This window comes from Bufo gargarizans, chromosome 2, assembly GCF_014858855.1.
Source record: "Bufo gargarizans isolate SCDJY-AF-19 chromosome 2, ASM1485885v1, whole genome shotgun sequence".
Lineage (NCBI taxonomy): Eukaryota > Metazoa > Chordata > Amphibia > Anura > Bufonidae > Bufo > Bufo gargarizans.
In genome coordinates, this window is record NC_058081.1 from 649,684,271 (window position 1) to 649,704,618 (window position 20,348).

Here is a 20,348-nt window from a genome sequence, read left to right on the forward strand (position 1 = left end):
CTACATTTTAAGTATTTATAACATATCACCATATATTTTATCACTCTTTGCGTTTGATGTACACTTAAAAAATTAGAAGAAGAGCCCAACTGTCTAACTAGCTGCAATTAAATCAGTACAAAAAAGGGTTGGCCGAGGTACACAGTCCACAAGTCAGACAGAAGCCGTTTTATGTGCTGGTTTAGAAGTGAAGATTGATTAACTAACCTTTTTCGTATCTATTTAGTTTCACAAACCTAATAACCTCAAGTTAAAATATCAACCTGAAATAGCTCAGAATATTTTTGTTCTGTCTCTTGTTGGCAGCTTGCGGAGGAAATAAAGACTAAATTAATTGGAGATCATAAATTACTTGTAGGACTCCTGATTGAATTTGAAGGGTCCAAGATCTGGACAATTTTCAAAGCCAGAAATAACATATGGGACTCAGTGTCGGAAATTCGGAATTCTTCTTCTGGTGTCCATTGCTGAACTTCTTCCTTTTAATGGGTTGACTAGGTGACATTGTGTCCATAGTGAATTAATGTGATACACTAACCGTTGAGGTATGTTACCTTACTTTGAACACCATTTCAATGTGGCCTACAGCAACTAGCTAATGCCATCGCATGGCATCTGGATGCAATATCATTGGGACCTTGTCAGTACAATGAAGGCAAGCGAAGGGAACGGGTTGTGGCGAAGAGAAGTAACTACTATTATTTTTCTATTTTTTGCAGGTTTTCAAGTTTCTCAATCTCAGACTACCCTTTTGTATGGTAGATGTCCATAGGAATAATAAAAATATGGCCTAAATTTTTATTGCACTCCACTGTAACCTATGGTCAAGCCTCTGTGGCATTTAAAGGGGTTTGCTATAATGGACATTTATCATGTATCCACAGAATAAGTGATAAATGTCTGAACACTGGGGAACCCACTGCTGGGGCCCCTGCCATTCAGTGAAGTTGGGGTCTCTAACTCACAGCTATTCCTCACTGCATGACCATAATGAAAGGACCATCTGTCAAGCTTGCACCCTGCTGTTCTATTCAATATCTATGAGGATGGCAGAAACAGTCTAGTACAGTGCTAGGTTGATTCAGCTCCATAGACCCTCTTAGGTTCTAGTGATCAGTAAGAGTTCTGGCAATAGGGCTGTCAATGATCAGCAACGAATCACCTTTCCTGTGGATTAGTGAAAAATTCCCATTGTGTCACAAACCCTTTAGACGGGTAAAATATTGATGCACTACCCCCAGGATAAGTCATCAACAGATGATTGGTTGGAGTCCGGCTCTGATCAACTGCTGAAGAATCTGTGGCACTCCGATGAGCCTCTTTTTAGACCAGTGACGTCAAGTAATCAGTAAACGGGCCTGAGCTGCAATACCAAGCACAGTCACTATACAATGTACAGCATTGTGCTTCGTCCACTACGAAGAGGCTGCAGTGGTCACTGGAGATCCACTGCCTGTTCAAGCAGCTGATTGGCAGGCATGCTGGGTGTTGGACCTCCACCGATTAGATATTGAGGACCTGAGGATAGGTCATCAAAATTGTGCCCTTGGAAAACCCCTTTAATGTTGGGGCTATAGAGTGACTGCAAGTTTTTAAATCTGATTGGTGGCCTACCTATCTTAGCTCCACCTTATAGACCTGTTGAGAAATAAGTAAAGCCCCTACACCTAATTAAATTTCTTGAAAAATAGCCCACCAAGAAATAGAGAAACAGTATGAAATCATTGAAATGAATTGAATACCCCCCAGAGAATATATTGCATGTGATCATTGATTCTCACTGATAAAGCAGTGACAGGTACTCTTTAAGACATTTTTATTGCTATATCTCACTATATTTATGGTGTCTACTACATGGACCGTGCTTTGGACTCTGTATTATTATTGTTTGCCTACTATTTTTAGCTCTCGCTTGAAACTGAAGGAACAAGAATTTTATTGTGCTTATAAACGTGTGCAGGCTTAGCTGCCTGCAATTATGTTGTTTGTTACATATATATTCATCGATATATTATTAAATGAGTTATTTCTTACAACTATTTTAAAGGGGTTGTCTGATTTAGAAAAATAGGGACCCGTATGTATTAGTCAGAACTAAAGTAGTTACCACAAGCATTTGTCACTTTGGAGGACAAACATGTTCATACATTACATGGGCAGCCTGTTCATTTGAATGGAAACTGTGCAGTGCTTCCTTTGGCCTGTGGAGGTGCTGCAGGAAAAATTAACACTTTGGGCTCACCCACAGATTACAGCAAAACACTGGGGGTTCCTAGCAGAAGGACAACCTATGAGTATATTTTCATAGATGGCTCCTTCTGACCAAAAGGCATTCTCCAATTTGGAGAACTCTTTTAAGTAGTGATAAGCAAATTTCTCTAAATTTTATTCAAGTTTGATTAAGCCAAATCAGTGAATTGAGTCAATTAAGTCTGAATTAATTCGAACTGAATGGAAAATGCTCCAATTGGCCTGAAAATTTTTGTCTTGTCCACTCCTAGGAGTCATTTTCACTTTCTCTCTTGTCTCTCACTTTTAGATTTTTATTTTATTTTATATATCTCCAAAATTTTCCCAAATCAAATCACCAAAAATTTGAATTTGGATCGACCCTTAATTTTTTTAAACAAAATTTAGTTTGAAATCTGATTTATTTAGAATCAATTCGCTTATCTCTCGTCTTGTAAGTCAACTAGAGCCATGTTTAGATCTTTGCATTTCCCTGTTCTCATATAATGCACTATACAACATATAATCACTCCTACTTTCAGGCTATCAGTGGTAACCTCAGTAGAATGTGAACAGGTTATAAACCAAGAAATTCTGGTAAATGTACGTCAGAGCTGTCAATCATGGTATGGACTTCAGACTCGTACACACCCGTTAATTACAACCAAAAGTATTCCTCCATAAGTTAGAAGTCCGCTCTTTCCTTCTACACTACAGGGTGTGGTGAAATGGAACATTTTAACTAATTTGGTGGCTGACTCAAGTGGCTATATGATTGTAATGTTTTGGGGTTTAGAACTTCATAACCCCAAATGCTGTAGCCCTTTCACTGTAGTATTCAACATGGTGCCAGCCCTGCACTTGTCTGATAATGCCGCTCAGTCCCATTAAGTGAATTGGGCTAAACTGTAGTGATATAGCACCAGATATCTGGACATGGTTGACACTGTTTTAGCTACCAAATAATGGGTTGCAGTGATTTGACCCCTTTGTTTTGCTGCATGGTGGGGTTCCCACTGTTCACATATTGATGCCATTTCCTAAAGGCCATCAACTTGACTAAACTCACAGCAGGACCAGCCAAATATTTCATGTGTATGAGGATGTCCTGAGTATTTTTCGATAGATAATAAGTTGGACATGCAAACAAGGGTGGACTGGGAACTTAACAGTTGCTCTGGAAAAAACTAAAAGTGGACCCATATTGTAGATGGGTCCACATTGACAAAAGGCTGGGCCATCATAAGAAGGAGGTGCCAGCTAAACCATACTGCAGAACCAAATACCACAGTGCATGACAAAACACCTTCTCAGAAGCTGCCTCTCTTCGGTGGCCATTGCCAGCTGCCACATTCTGTCCATCTACTCCAGTTGCCTCAGTTTGGCAATACAGTAGAATTTAGGAGTCAGGAGGACACATGTGTCTGTTAGGTCCATAAATACTTGACTCTCCTCGCATTAACTCTGGGAATATCAGATCATTATTTATCTAGCTGGCACCCATGAGGGGTCTCTGGTGGCCCCGTGGGCACCAACCTATCAGAAAGTTTCCCTGTAGGGTCTATGAGTGGTCTACCTCTGCCTGAAAAACAAAATAAAAATTGCTCCTTGAGTACATACTGTATTATTAACCTAAATTGAACTCTATGGCTGCAGTGCTTGGTAAGGGGCCCATAAATCTCTATGTACAGGAGCCCAGTTCGCTATCAGTCCATCCCTGCTTGGCACCCTCCTCTATGAGCCAGAGCAAAGAACCAATCTAATAACAGAATTATGTTCTGGAGCACTCAGTACAACTATGTAATACATGCTTACACTATTAATGAGCGCCATGTAATACCACATATCCCCTATAGTGGCCTCTGCTGCACAAATTAGTTGCCCAAGGAGCTTCTTGTGATGACATCAGCTTCATTTTACAAAACCGTGACATCATTCTAAGAACTATGGGACACATTTATGAAGATCAGTGTTTTAGACATCATCTTAATAAGGTCCTGCTCTGGCGGTGGATCCGCCACAGTTATGTAGAGGCGCCGGCCTCTACATAACTTCGGTGGATCCACTGCAGCATCTAAATGTAAGACAGCTTCCTAGCTGTCTCATTTAGACCATTTTCTATGCCTAAAACAGACGTAGAAAATGGTAAATGAGACAGACCTGCTGGCCCCTTCCCCTTCCTCAGCCATGTCACACCCACTTTTTTAGACCTGGCATGAGCGGGGAAAAGTCACAGATTGCAGCACAAACAACCTTTGTGCCACAATGTGCGCCAGATACATGCCTAATAAAGGTGTATTTCTGTTTAATAAATGACCCCCTATGTCCTGATGGGCATTTGGAAAAAAAAAATTACCTAGAGGGCAACCATGCAAACCTAAATGTAAAATACAAACTCCATACAAATGGAATCTGGGCAGGTTTTAGGGTAGACTGTTCATATGGCAGCACAGGGCACATCATCTGCCACAACTGAATGCTCACCACTGGCCTTGATAGTAGGTGAAGTGCAGCTTGCACCCTATGTCCCACACTAAGTTTAGGGATTGTCAGTTTGAGTAGTATATGGCATACCATAAGATGGAGGAGGATCCACCGAAGGTTCTGCACAAGGCAAACCCCTATCAAAACCCAGCCATTGTCAGGTTTAAACCGTACTTTATAGACACAGGCAGGAGCAGTGTTGATGTCCCCATATGTGACCTTCACAAAGGATTTATTTTTTATTTTTATTATTTTGTTTACAGGAGTCATAAATATTGGTAAAGCAAAATAATCTATAAATGGAGACTATCGGAGGAACAATTAAGTAACAGATTGTGATTGGGCCGTTTGGGTAGTAGGTGAAGTGCAGCTTGCACCCTATGTCCCACACTAAGTTTTGGGATTGTCAGTTTGAGTAGTATATGGCATACCATAAGATGGGGGAGGATCCATAGAAGGTTCTGCACAAGGCAAACTGCTATGAAAGGCCAGCCATGGTCAGACTTGAACCTGACTTTATAGACATAGGAGCAGTGTTGATGTCCCCATATGTGGCCTTCACAAACGATTTTTTTTTATTTTGTTTAGTTGAGTCATAAATATTGGAAAAGCAAAATAATCTATAAATGGAGACTATTGGAGAAACAATTAGGCAGCAGATTGTGATTGGGCAGTTTGGTAGTATGCGGTATACCATAATACAGGGGATCCACAGAAGGTTCTGCACAAAGCAATCTCCTATCAAAAGACAGCCATGGTCAGACTTGAACCTGACTTTATAGATACAGGAGCACTGTTGCTGTTCCCATATGTGGCCTTCACAAAAGTTTTTTCTATTTTTTATAATTTTGTGTAAAGGACTCATACATATTGGTAAAGCAATAGAATCCATAAATGGAGACTATGGGAGGAACAATTAGGTAACAGATTGTGATTGGGCAGTTTGGGCAGTATATGGGGTTCCATAAGATGGGGGAGGATCCACAGAAGGTTCTGCACAAGTCAAACTGCTATCAAAAGCTAGTCATGACCATACTTTATAGATACGTGGCCTTCACAAAGGATTTTTTTCCATTTTTAAAAATCATTTTGTTCAGTGGAGTCATAAATATCGGTAAAGCTATACATTCTATAAATGGAGACTATGGAAGGAACAATTTGGTAACAGATTTGCCTCTCTCGGGAATTGAACTTTCTGTTTCCTACTTAAAAAGCCTCCTGCTGACTCATGACAAGTAAAAAAAAACACAAAGTGAATTTAACCCTTTGCGTGGAAGAGCAATAAATAGCGAGGGCGCAGCACGATATGTTTTCAGTCTAAACATCACGTTAAATAGGGAAACAGCTAACCCATTGGAAATGCATGCTTCAAATTAGCTGGCGAGCCAAGAATTGCAGATACAAATCTGTTCGGTGACAGTCACGTGCCACAAATAAAGAAGCTCCAGAAACAAACTGCATTCACTTTCCATAAGGGGATATATTCATATCACAGTCTGGGATGTTGTTCTCATTTTCTGAGCTCTGCCTTCTGGCATCTCTCTCAGACACATGACAATCTGATTTTTTCAATGGAGCCTGGGGTAGGCTGTGTCATCATCAATTAGCACAAGTGCATCGTGGGAGCCGCGTTGCATCACATTTATACAGGGACTGCATTTGGATGCAAATAGCTTCCTGCCACTGTGTCATCTTTCCAGGAGAATTACATTATATCAGGGATTAGGCGCAATTAAAAAAAAAAAAAAAAGAGAAAAATCTAGTCTCATTTTATTTTAATATTTTATTGGGAAAGGGTATTTTGTACTGTTTTCTCATCTCCCTATACGGTTTATAGAGCAGAATCCGTGCTGTATACAGACAGGCGATAGGATGGGCGCACTGTAGCTATGCAATACGGTGATGATTACAATACATATAATCAACATGAGCAATAATACATTGTGCGATATAATAAATATGGGCTATAAAAATAGTATCATGTACTAACTAGTGCCATAAAATATATAGCGCAATAAAATAAACACGTCAAGCAATAAATCTGTGCGCTATAATAAATAGCAAAAAAGAATAAATAGAAACAATAATCATTCTAATAAGAACGATCAAGTAAATATGTACTGCATCAGCGTAGCAAATAAATATGGGCAAAAATACATCTCGGAAATAATTTGGTGTAAAAAACAAATCCAACTAGTGAATAGAAGACTTTTTTTTAATTAACGAAATTCCACTAAACATAAGTTAATGTATTATACATTTGGTAGCTTGTGATATATTTAGATATCTAGTTTAATGGGTCGGTTATTTTTTTTTTTCCATTTTAAAAAAAATTTCCCCTATACTTTTACTTTATTTATTTTTCCTTTTTTGCAAAAATAAAAAAAGGATTTCTTAATTAATTTATTTATTTACCATATGTTTTTACATGCCCATAACATATTTTTTTTTCAAAATATGTATCAATTTTTTTTTTATTAAATAATAATTATAATTTATTATACTCATATAGTCCCTATAAGAGTAGATATTATTATCAAATATTTTTTTATACCGTATGTATTTACATGCCTATAACAAAAATATTTTTTTCAAAATATGTATTATTTGTAATAAAAAAAAATAATAATAATAATTTATTATACTCATTAGATATTATTATCACATATTTTCATGCCGTATGTATTTACATGCCGATAACAAAAAAAATTCTAACTATGTATCATTATTATTTTTTAAATTTTTATTTCAAATAAAATAATAATAATAATTTATTATACTCATATAGTCCCCATAACAGTAGATATTATTATCACTTATTTTTATACCATATGTATTTACATGCCCATAACAATTTTTTTTTTAAACTATGTATCATTAAAATATTTTTTATTTTTTTAAAGTAAAATAATTATAATAATTAATTATCCTCATATAGTCCCCATAACAGTAGATATTATTAACACATATTTTTATAGCACTGATCTATTTTACATATTAGTACGTACTTGTTGATACATACAAAAAAAAATTCCAATGCAATTCCCAGCAGCACACAAAAATATATAAAAAAATTGCATAATCAAAACAACAAAAAATAAAAATATAAAAAATGTTAAAAGATGTTTGCAGATTTGTATTTGCTGTCTATGATAACAATCGTAAAAAAAAATTGGCATCTGATTTGTAAGGTTTTTTATTTATTTTTAGTACGGTAAATGAACAACGGTGCTGTGTTGTAAACTGCCAATGAGAAATTCCACATGTCAGGTGCGGCAGGACACGTCATGGCCTGTGACCAGTACTACAGACCGGGCTTGTCATATGTCTTAGGTCTGTCTGCTGCTTACCACCGGCACCTGTTAAAACCAGTTCAACGAAAACTGTTCTGCATTTGTCTGGATGAATTGTGGGCATCCCAGAGGCCTGGCTGAATACAAAGTGATTAGAAAGGGAAGGAGGGGGGGGAAGCAAGCAAGCAAGCAGTGTTTGGCAACAAGCACAGCAGGGAGTACAGTGTGTACGGGTATACAGGAACACAATGTGTTCTTCATAACATGACTCGGGGAGCGCGCTGCTCAAAATCTCCATGCTCTACAGATGAAAATGGGCTCCTTTGTTGTCAGCTGTTTAATAGCAGCTGTTTATTGTAATTCCAGATGATCCTCCTGAATAAAGTTGTCATTCTTGCCACTTGCTTTAATGTTAGAAAGCTTGAAGAGTAAGGGGGAGGGTTAAGGGGTTAATCTGTAATTTTTGTTTATTTTATTTTTTATACAATGTTGTCATTTTCTGTGAAATTCAAAAATAATATATTTATAAATATTATATAATAATTAAAATACATTTTATATATCTTGGCGGCCTTGGGTCTCTGGGTCTGAACCTGACCAAGATCTATACGGAGTTTGTATGTTCTTGTATCTCATTTTACATGGTGCACATTCGGCAGTGGCGTACCTTCAATAGAGGCAGACCAGGAACAGGGAGAAGAGGAGAGGGGCAAGGCGCTGAATTCCTTCTTCTTTCCCTTCCCAATGTAAAAGCGCTGCCGGCAGCCACCACTGGGGGGAGCTCAGTGCAAACAGATGAGTACAGTAACTGTATACATTCCTATGCATTCCCCGGAGCTCCCCCCAGTGGTGGCTGCAGGCTGACAGCTTTGTGATAGAAGGGAAGCTGATTTATCAAGCAGTATTTATGCCGCTTGTCTGGTGGTCAGAATGAGCACTATACTTTTGAAGTACTTGTTCCACTTTACTGATACAGAAGTGGGTGAGAAAGGGGGTGACTTTTTTTTATTCCAATTTATTTTCAATTTAAAAAAAATCTGATTATTAATAAAAAGAAATATATACTTCGGAAATCCGGGGGCATAGCGCTTTGCATTCTTCATTGCCTGTACGCATACTGGGAATTTGGGAGGGGCAGTGGGGCTCATACTAAGTTTGGGGCCCTATGAGATCTATGTGCGCCCCTGACACATGGGTGTGTCCTGCAGAGAGCAGTTGGTGCACGTACTATACTGGGTACTGAAAATTGGACTCGCCGTGGTAGATTTGCTAATCTGGCCAGATATTTAGATAGTGTGAACTTAGACAGTCTAAAGAGGCGCCGGATTTATCGCCGTGCCAGATGATAAATGTGGCGCGTCCTGCTGGACATGTTAGACACTCTTCTCCAACTTTACACCAGTTGGTTAGTTGATCTGCTTTGTGCCAAAATTTGGCTCAATTTTGGCAAAGGTTTTTCACCCATTTCCATTAACCCGCACTGTTAAGGGTTCATGCACACGACCATGTGCCGGCGAGACCCTTTTGTGGGTCCACAATATACAGCCCCGGGCGTTTTTGGCCCGAGTGGACCCATTCACTTAAATGGGTCCGCAATCTGGAAGGTGCGGTGCGGAATGGAGGCACGGAACCACCACCGAAGCCCTGCGAACATGTTCTATATTTTTGCTGAGTGGACGGATCTCTGACCCATTCAAGTTGAATGGGTCTAGATCCGTCTGTGGAATCCGCACAGATGTTCCCATTGCATTATGGACCGCAAATTGTGGTCCCCAATGCACGGAACGGCCGAGCGATGGCCGTGTGCATGATCCTTTAAAGCACATAATAAATCTGGTGCAGAGCACGCATCCCAGGATCTGCCAGAATTCTGCATTAAGCTTTACATAGGATTGCAATTAAGTTTTACATAGGACTGCAATCCTTCTTAGAGGCACTCCGGGTAAAACGGATGTGTTTACTGAAAATATGAACTGAAAAGTTTTGTACATGTGAATGAAGTTGTTTCTGTAACACGTTCATGGGTTTCTTCAAATCACTTTCAGATTTTAATTGGGCAATCGTAGAAACTCTGCCACGTGTGAACATAGCCATACACCATCATGCCCTGTCAGAGCCTAGATAGGCAATGCGTGACTCAAATTCAAAGAACATCAGCCTCTTAAAGACTTTGTCCAGAATAAAAAAAAACAAAAACATGGCTGCTTTTTTCTAAAGACAGCGCCATTCCTGTTCACAGGTTGTGTGCGGTATTGCAGCTCTTCCTCATGGGCTCCAGTGTAGCTGAGCTGCAATACCGGACGGAGCGAGGTGCTGTTTTTGGAAGAAAGCAGCCAAGTTTTTCTAATTCTGGACAACCCCTTTAAGGCCCTGGACCAGTCATAACACAGCGCAGAAGTTTCAAAAAACTTTCCATTATTTACTGACTTGTTGCCAAAAACAAAATGAGGTCATGGAACGGATGTGGACTAGCACAGGAAAATAACAGGGGGTCTTGGGTTACATGTCCGGGTGGGTGTTACAGGGGCACCACTGAGGAACTACTGCCAGGGTATACAGGTATTGCTGGGTATCATGGAGGGCACAACTGGCTATTTAGATACACACCTAAGGGTCCTTTTACATAGGCTATGGATTTTATAGGGGATGAATGTGCCCACGGATGCCAGCTCCTGATAGTTGCCAATCACCTGTACAAATGATCAAACGCCATTATTTCGGGTGATCAGATCTTTAAAGCGGCCCCTAAAATCGTTTGTTTGTATCCTCTTTGTCCTGTGTAAACAGGAACGTGCTGCCCACAATAGGAGAACTGTATGTGGGAGGAAGCGGCAATTTATACTGCCGATCGGCGCCCGTTATTGGCCCGTGCAGCAAGACCCTTGCAGGTGAAAGAAGGCCTCACTACTGCTCTGCACGAGGGACAGAATATAACCGTGGGACTTTTAAAATCCCTGTTTAAGGCCTCATGCACACGGACGTTTTTTTTGCGGTCCACAAAAACGGTTTCCGTTGTTCAGTGATCCGTGTCCGTTTTTTCTTCCGTGGGTCTTCCTTGATTTTTGGAGGATCCACGGACATGAAAAAAAAATCAAAGTCAAGTTTGCCTTTGAAATGATAGGAAAAAACGGACACGGATCACGGACGCGGATGACAATCTTGTGTGCAGCCGTGATTTTTCACGGACCAATTGACTTGAATGGGTCCGTGAACTGTTGTCCGTGAAAAAAATAGGACAGGTCCTATTTTTTTCAAGGACTGGAAACACGGATCACGGACGCAGATGCCAAACGGAGCATTTTCCGATTTTTCCACGGATCCATTGAAAGTCAATGGGTCCGCGAAAAAAAACGGCAAACGGAACAATGGCCGCGGATGCACACAACGGTCGTGTGCATGAGGCCTAAGTCATTTCAATTCCTTTAATCCGGCATTGGAAATTCCAGTTCTCCGGCATCCACCTCCACGAGGAAACAGGGGAATGAGACGAGGTCATCGATAAGCAAGTTTTTTGTTTCAGATTTAGCTGCAAATCTGAAACAAAACTTTTGCAATAAATATAAAATATATACTCATTTGCATTGGCAAGATTTTACCGCCATTTGTGAGTGCGGTTTCGTAAAACCCACACGCTACCACTGAACGGTATTTTGTTGCAGATTTTGGTTTGTCTTCAGAATTCATTCCAAAAATTCACCATAAGGCCTCTTGCACACGAACGTTTTTTTTTCCGTTTACGTTACATTTTTTGCATTCCGTATACGGAACCATTCATTTTAATGGATCCAAAAAAAAAAATGGAAGATACTCCGTATGCCTTCCGTTTCCGTATTTCCGTTTTTCCGTTCCGTTAAAAGATAGAACATGTCCTATTACTGTCCGCACAACAGACAAGGATAGGACTGTTCTATTAGGGGCCAGCTGTTCCGTTCTGCAAAAAACGGAATGCACATGGACATCATCCGTATTTTTTGCGGACCACAAAATACTGAAAAAGCCATACGGTCGTGTGCAGGAGGCCTAAGGGCTCATGCATATGATTGTTGCCGTTTTTGCTGTCTGCAAATCGCTGTCCAACCATGTGCGTTATGAATTTTGCGCAGTGGAACTTCTTGCCCTCTATAGAACAGTCCTATCCTTGTTCGTAAAAAAGGACATGAAAAGGACATGTTCAATTTATTTATTTTTTGTCCGCTGAACAGACGCGCGGATGCGGTCAGCACACGGTGTATCGTCCGCATCTTTTATGGCCCCAGTGAAGTGAATGGGTTTCGCATCCGATCTACAAAAAATGCGGATTGGATGCGGACAAAAACCGCGGTCATGTGCATGAGCCCTAATTCTGATATATCTGAACCTTATAGTATCACATTTCGCTTTTTTTAATCTTTCTTCTCTACCATTGCAGGTGAGTTTTATAGACTTGTCAATGACCGACTGGTAATCTAGAACATCTGTTAATCCAACGTCCATAGGTGTCAAACTTTACAAATACACGTTGATCCAGAAAAAGGGAAAAAAAGACCAATTTAGAAGCTCCCCTTCCAAAAAATAAAAAATCTCCACTGGCATTTGGATAGATCCCAGGATACCAGCAGTAACCCCGTATATTCTGCACATATATATAGAACATATAGTGAAGTAAACATGCGTATAGGGTTAAATGTGCAGTCTCCATCTGCTGTGCCTATTTGAATGTTTTTTGGGTAATATTTTGTCTTGTTATGTCCGCTTTCCCAGCAAGGACCTGCAAAGATTAGAAGACATTCCACCCGTTATTCCCCCTGTGACCAATAGAGGGCAATACTGCCTCTGATCTGGCTGTCGACGTCTTACTCATGCCGAATCCTCAACTGTGATTTCTAAAAAGCCTCACGACGAAGGAATGTTTAATCTCTTCCAAAAATTATTAGACGAAATCTAGAAACAGAAGCGTCTTCTATTCACAGGACGCAGGGCGTTCGCTGCTTTGATCGGCTTTTGTTTGCTTGTTTATCGGGCGCTTTGTGTTGTTGTCGTGATGAAAGAGCGGGGAAAAAAAACTACGAAATGACTTAATTGATGAGGAAAAACCTTAAAGTGGAGCGTTTCCTCGTGCCGAGGGCACAGGCGGGGTCCCTCAGAAGTCCTATATTCAGATGTTCTATAACTGAGCAGGTAAGTACGCCCGGGTGCCTGTCGTAAGGAAGCGAGCCATGGAGAATTCCTTTAAATACTGGCAGTAATCTGTGTGATAGACGAGGCAGATCACAAAGTGGGGTGGATTTCCAGGAATATGAACAGAAGACCTATCCTAGGATAAGCCATCAATGGAGGATTGTGGGGGCTCCAACCCCCTGGAACGTTCAGCGAAGGAAATTTTTTTGGGATCAGACATCATATAGGACATGACAACCACTTTCTAACAAAGCTAGAACCAGCCCTGTACCTCACACAGATCCAGAGATCTCCACATTCATTGCTCCAATTGTTCTGCTAGATTTAATTCAGGCTGGTTGCTCAGGGGCGTGTCCTATCTCATGGGCGTGTCCTTTCTGCTGCAACTCTTTAATTGTCACAGCCTCTAACAGAAGAACATGTGACTGATGGCAGTTGAAGATTTGAACTTGAGCACATGCGACCAACTTAATGAGGTGGACAAGAAATAAGGAAAAGACCAAACAGCTGGTGGCGCTATACAGATAGCCACTGAAATCTATACTACATTTTTAATGACATGCAATCACAAAAGTATTCAGATCCAGGTGCTGGTTTGAAAAATGTACAATATTTTTTTGTGGCACAAACCCTTTTTTGTCCCGTAGAGAAAATTTGTTTTAAAAAGGGCCAGAAGTCGTTCTAAGTAAAAAAAACAAAACTAAAAAAAAAACAAAAAAAAAACTGCATTTCTCACCTTTACTGCTCCTCCCGCTGCTCCAGTTCTCCACTTCCTGTGCCGGCTCGACACTCAGCCAATCACTGGATGAGGAGGGCCACTGATGCAGCCAGTGATTGGTCGAGCCAGCATTTCCAGCCATTTCCTGTGTGTCAAGCCGGGATCAGGAAGTGAAGGAGCAGTGATGTAACGGCTGTGATGGAGGATCGGGGAGGGTGTGCAATGCTTCTTTTTTAACCCCTTCTGACCCCTTTAAAACAAATGTATCCCCTGGAACCCCCTGCTTGGCTGACATCTATTCTTCCAAGGTCTCCCATAAACATGCACGCTCAGCTGTGCTGAGAAGAGATGAGTGAAGTTCTCAAAACCTCTGATTCAGCTGCTTTGCCGAATTTCTTTGTAAGTAGTAGGCGCAATAACGGGGAACGGCGATTGCGCCTCAGATGCCGCGTTCATCATTGATCGCGACATCTGATGTAAGAATGGAGACCTTTCAGGGGTTAAAAAAAAAATATTATAACAATACTCACCTCATCCATTTGAGCATGAAGAGGCCGCCACGGCCATCTCGATTGAAGACCCCACATGAAATCTCGCACAGTGTGTGGTGACATCATACGTCACTGCGCACGAGATTTCACGCGGGATCTTCAATCGAGATGGCCGTGGCGGCCTCTTCATGCTCAAATGGATGAGGTGAGTATTGTTATAATATTTTTTTTTTAACCCCTGAAAGGTCTCCATTCTTACATCAGATGTCGCGATCAATGATGAACGCGGCATCTGAGGCGCAATCGCCGTTCCCCGTTATTGCGCCTACTACTTACAAAGAAATTCGGCGATTCGTGCAATCTGCAAATAACCCGTCTAATCTCATCTGCAGCGATACCTGTAATTTGCAGATGGAATTGCGCCCTGCAGACCTCTTGCATACGTGGGACATTAGTCCTCCCCCAGAGAGGCTTACCCCAGGCCTGAGTCAGACTTGGGGCCCCTTCAGTTCTCTTCTTCCGCCTCCGGGGGGCGGTGTGGCTGCTGTAGCGCTCAGGCTTTGGTTCTAGGCTAGCCAGGGCCCCAGGGCAGGAGCAGGCTGTGACGCTCACAGGCGGGCAGGCTAGTCACAGCGCTCCTACTTCTCCTGCTGGAGTGTGTGCCTGCGCAGATTGGTGGAGTAGTAGCTCCCGCTCATCACTTGAAGGTGACCCCTTTTATAACCCCCAGAAGGAGGACATCGGGACAGTGGGCACGATACAACACACAGAATGGAAACCAGCATCAGAAGGCATTACAGGGAGGAGAGGACTGCAACTCCCAGCATGGCCAGGCCGTTACTATGGGATATCAGAGGATAGTTCAGAGAGGGAGTATAAGAGGAGAGGACTACAACCCCCAGCATGTTTAGGCCATTATTATGGGATCTCACAGGACAATTCAGAGAGGAAGTATAAGAAGAGAGGACTATACCCCCAGCATTCCCAGGTTATTATTATGGGATATCATTGGACAGTTCAGAGAGGGAGTATGAGGAGAGGACTACAACTCTCAGCATGTCCAGGCAGTTATTATGGGATATCAGAGGACGATTCAAAGAGGGAGTATAAGAAGAAAGGACTACAACTCCCAGTTTGTCCAGGCTGTTATTATGGGATATCAGAGGACAGTTCAGAGAGGGAGTATAAGAGGACAGGAATACAACTCTGAGCATGTAGAGAGGACTACAACTCCCAGCATGTCCCGGCAGTTATTATGGGATATCAGAGGACAATTCAAAGAGGGAGTATAAGAAGAGAGGACTACAACTCAAAGCATGTCCAGGCTGTTATTATAGGATATCAGCAGACAATGCCCGCCTCTCTCACACTGATCACATGGAGGTGACATCATAAGTCTCTTCTCCAATGCTAAGCTCCGCCCCCTCCTGCACTGATCACAGCATGCTGATGTCATCACAGGTCCTTCAGCAAAGAACTGCTCCTGGTGGTTAGTCACTGCAGAGCGGAGGATCCACTGTACGGCATTATAAGTTAGTGCACTCCATGGATGAGTTATTTTAAGTTACTTTCACACTAGCGTTAAAGTTTTCCGGCATAGAGTTCCGTCCTAGGGGCTCAATACCGGGAAAAAAACGATTCAGTTTTGTCCTAATGCATTCTGAATGGGGAGCAATCCGTTCAGGATGCATCAGGATGCCTTCAGTTCAGTCACTTTTACGGTATTTGGCCGGAGAAAATACTGCAGCATGCTGCGGTATTTTCTCTGGCCAAAATTCCGGAACACTTGCCGGAATGCCGGATCCGGCATTATTTTCCATTGAAATGTATTGATGCCGAATTCGGTACCAAGTGTTGCGGAAAAACTGATCCGGTTTTCCGGTCTGCGCATGTGCAGACCCTTAAAACGTGCATAAAAATTAATACCGTATCCGTTTTTTCCGGATGACATCGGAGAGAGGGATCCGGTATTTCAATGCATTTGTCAAACTGATCCATATCTGGATCCAGAAACAAATCGTATCCATTTTCACACGGATTTCCGGATCCGGTAGGCCGTTTCAGCAACGGAACTGCCTGCCGGACTCCTCTAACCCTAGTGTGAAAGTATCCTTACTGCTATATGGCGCTATAAACTAGTCCCCTGTATGATATGGTTATTTGGACCCTGCAAGACACTATGAATTAGTGCACATTGTATCAGTTACAGCATGGTATTGCTCTTTGTATACGGTATGGCAGCATACAACAGTGCACTGTATGGGGTTATAATATAATGCACTGTATAAGATTCTTATTTCTGCACTGTGTGGCAGCAGACATTATGCGCTGTATGATATGGGTATTTATTTGTACACTGTATGGCCCTTAATTACAACACTCTATGGAACAGTTATTTTATGCTGTATGACGATATAAACGAGTGCACTGTATGGTATGGTTACTCTTGTATGATACTGTATTTGTGGTTTGGTTATTTGGAACCCTGCAAGACACCATAAATTAGTGCACACTGTATGACAGCATACTGTACATTATTGGTATAAGTATTTATTTGTACACTGTATAGCACTGTAATATAATGCACTGTATGGGATGCTTATTTGTACACTGTATGGCATAGTTAATTATACACGGTATGACGCTATACAATAGAGCACTGTATAGTATGGTCATTTGCACACTGTATGACGCTATAAATTAGTGCACTGCATGGTCATTTGTTCACAGTATGTTGCTATACAGTAGTACATTGTACGGTATGGTTATTTGTACACGGTAAGACACTATACAATAGTGCACTGTATGGTTATTTGTACACAGTATGACGCTATACAATAAGGTACTGTACGGTATGGTTATTTGTACACAGTATGACGCTATACAATACTGCACTGTATAGTTATTTGTACACTGTATGACGCTATACAATAAAGTACTGTACGGTATGGTTATTTGTACACAGTATGACGCTATACGATAGTGCACTGTACGGTATGGTTATTTGTACACAGTATGACGCTATACAATACTGCACTGTATGGTTATTTGTACACGGTATGACGCTATACAATAAGGTACTGTACGGTATGGTTATTTGTACACAGTATGACGCTATACAATACTGCACTGTATGGTTATTTGTACACGGTATTACGCTATACACCAAGGTACTGTACGGTTATTTGTAAATGGTATGACGCTATACAATAGTGCACTGTACGGTATGGTTATTTGTACACAGTATGACGCTAAACAATAAGGTACTGTACGGTATGGTTATTTGTACACAGTATGATGCTATACAATAGTGGACTGTACGGTATGGTTATTTGTACACTGTATGGCGCTATACAATAAGGTACTGTACGGTATGGTTATTTGTACACAGTATGATGCTATACAATAGTGGACTGTACGGTATGGTTATTTGTACACTGTATGACGCTATACAATAGTGCACTGTACGGTATGGTTATTTGTACATGGTATGACGCTATACAATAGTGCACTGTACGGTATGGTTATTTGTACACGGTATGACGCTATACAATAGTGCACTGTACAGTATGGTTATTTGTACACGGTATGACGCTATACAATAGTGCACTGTACGGTATGGTTATTTGTACATGGTATGACGCTATACAATACTGCACTGTACGGTATGGTGTTTTGTACACGGTATGACGCTATACAATACTGCACTGTACGGTATGGTTATTTGTACACAGTATGACGCTATACAATACTGCACTGTATGGTTATTTGTACACGGTATGACGCTATACAATAGTGCATTGTACAGTATGGTTATTTGTACACAGTATGACGCTATACAATAGTGCACTGTACGGTATGGTTATTTGTACACAGTATGACGCTATACAATAGTGCACTGTACGGTATGGTTATTTGTACACAGTATGACGCTATACAATAGTGCACTGTGCGGTATGGTTATTTGTACACGGTATGACGCTATACAATAGTGCACTGTACGGTATGTTTTTTTGTACACGGTATGACGCTATACAATACTGCACTGTACGGTATGGTGTTTTGTACACGGTATGACGCTATACAATAGTGCACTGTACAGTATGGTTATTTGTACACGGTATGACGCTATACAATAGTGCACTGTACGGTATGGTGTTTTGTACACGGTATGACGCTATACAATACTGCACTGTACGGTATGGTTATTTGTACACGGTATGACGCTATACAATAGTGCACTGTACGGTATGGTTATTTGTACACGGTATGACGCTATACAATAGTGCACTGTACGGTATGGTTATTTGTACATGGTATGACGCTATACAATAGTGCACTGTACGGTATGGTTATTTGTACACGGTATGACGCTATACAATAGTGCACTGCACAGTATGGTTATTTGTACACGGTATGACGCTATACAATAGTGCACTGCACAGTATGGTTATTTGTACATGGTATGACGCTATACAATAGTGCACTGTACGGTATGGTTATTTGTACACGGTATGATGCTATACAATAGTGCACTGTACGGTATGGTTATTTGTACACAAAGTATATTTGTTTATAATCTGTATGGCACTATTGAGCACCAGCCATGGTTCTGGCACGTGGCATCTTCCCATGTAATATACAGTTACTTCACCTCCATAACCCGGCAGAACATGTAATAGGAGGACACACTCCTGGTGAAACGCAGCAGGACGTCTACTGGCGGCGGCGCTGGCGCTCTCATTATTATAAAATGCTCACCTATCCCACTCATTGACATTCAGAAGACAAAACGCGTTTCTTCCCCACAAGATTGAAATTTGGGCAAGACTGATTTAAAATGTATCCAGCGCGGAGTGCTGAATGGGTTCTTCGCCCACTTCTGACACGCTTCAAAGAAAACAAGAGCCGCGCGTTTCTTTGAAACGGAGGAAGTTGCTGGATCAGACCCCGTCTTTGGAAATTGTGAATACATCTCCGGATACGGAACATGAAAGGGGACAACACTCACATTAATACAGGTAATACATTCGGAGGCCCCCCTGCTATTCCCATCTTATGGCAATCTGCAGGTGAGCGTCTTCTTAAAAAACAAATGCCTCCTCATTTGTTTAGATCCGGAGACTAATAAGCCGCTCGCCGGATAATGCTTCCTCAGAATTCATCATTCAATGACCTGCAAGAATCACATTTTCGGGTTCCTTTACCGGTATGATAATGCCCAAGAAATGGAGGCACATTTTTAACCCTTTGTTTTATTTTTATATATTTTTTTCCAGCATCAATACTATTATTACAGATGTAAATTCTAGTCTGTTATCCTCTGTGGAAGTAGTAGGAAGATGTAGGAAATATTGTGAGCTTAAACAGCACCTGTCAGCAGGATCAACCCTATCAAACAGGCATACAACCGGATAGGGTTGATCATGCTGGTTAAAATCATACCTCTTTTTGTGAAAATCGGTTGTTGCATTCCTGAGAAAAAAATTACTTATTTATTAATTATTTATGCAAATGCCCCGTCTCCTTAAAATGGGACCTCCACAGCAGCCCATCCCCTTAAATTTGACCTTTAAAGCAGCCTGCCCCTTTAACAGTGAGTTCCACAGCACCCCACCCCCTTGACAGTGACCTCCACATGGGCCCGCCCCCTTAACAGTGACATTTACAGCACCAGCCCCTTAAAACTGACCATAGGTTACAGTCCCCATTCCTGACTCCCTTATCAGAGACCTCCACAGCGATTGCCCCTTTAACAGTGACCTCACAGTACCCCACTGCCCCTTTAATAGTGGCCTCCACAGTCCCTGCCCCTTAACAGTAACATCCGCAGCATCCTCCCTTTTACCAGTGACCTCCACAGTGGCCGTCCCTTTATTAGTGACCTCTACAGTACCCCGTATTGTTAACATTGATTTCCACAAAAACCCGCCCCTTTAACAGTGACCTCCACAGAGCTCTGTTTGCTTAAAATGT

The 20,348-nt window shown here is 41.3% G+C and overlaps 1 protein-coding gene across 1 annotated transcript in view; it reads right to left on the reverse strand.

Moving 5' to 3' along the window:
- ESRRG (estrogen related receptor gamma) overlaps nt 1–20,348 on the reverse strand; it is a 365,234-nt gene that overhangs the window by 252,551 nt on the left and 92,335 nt on the right. The gene's annotated exons all lie outside the window — the stretch shown is intronic.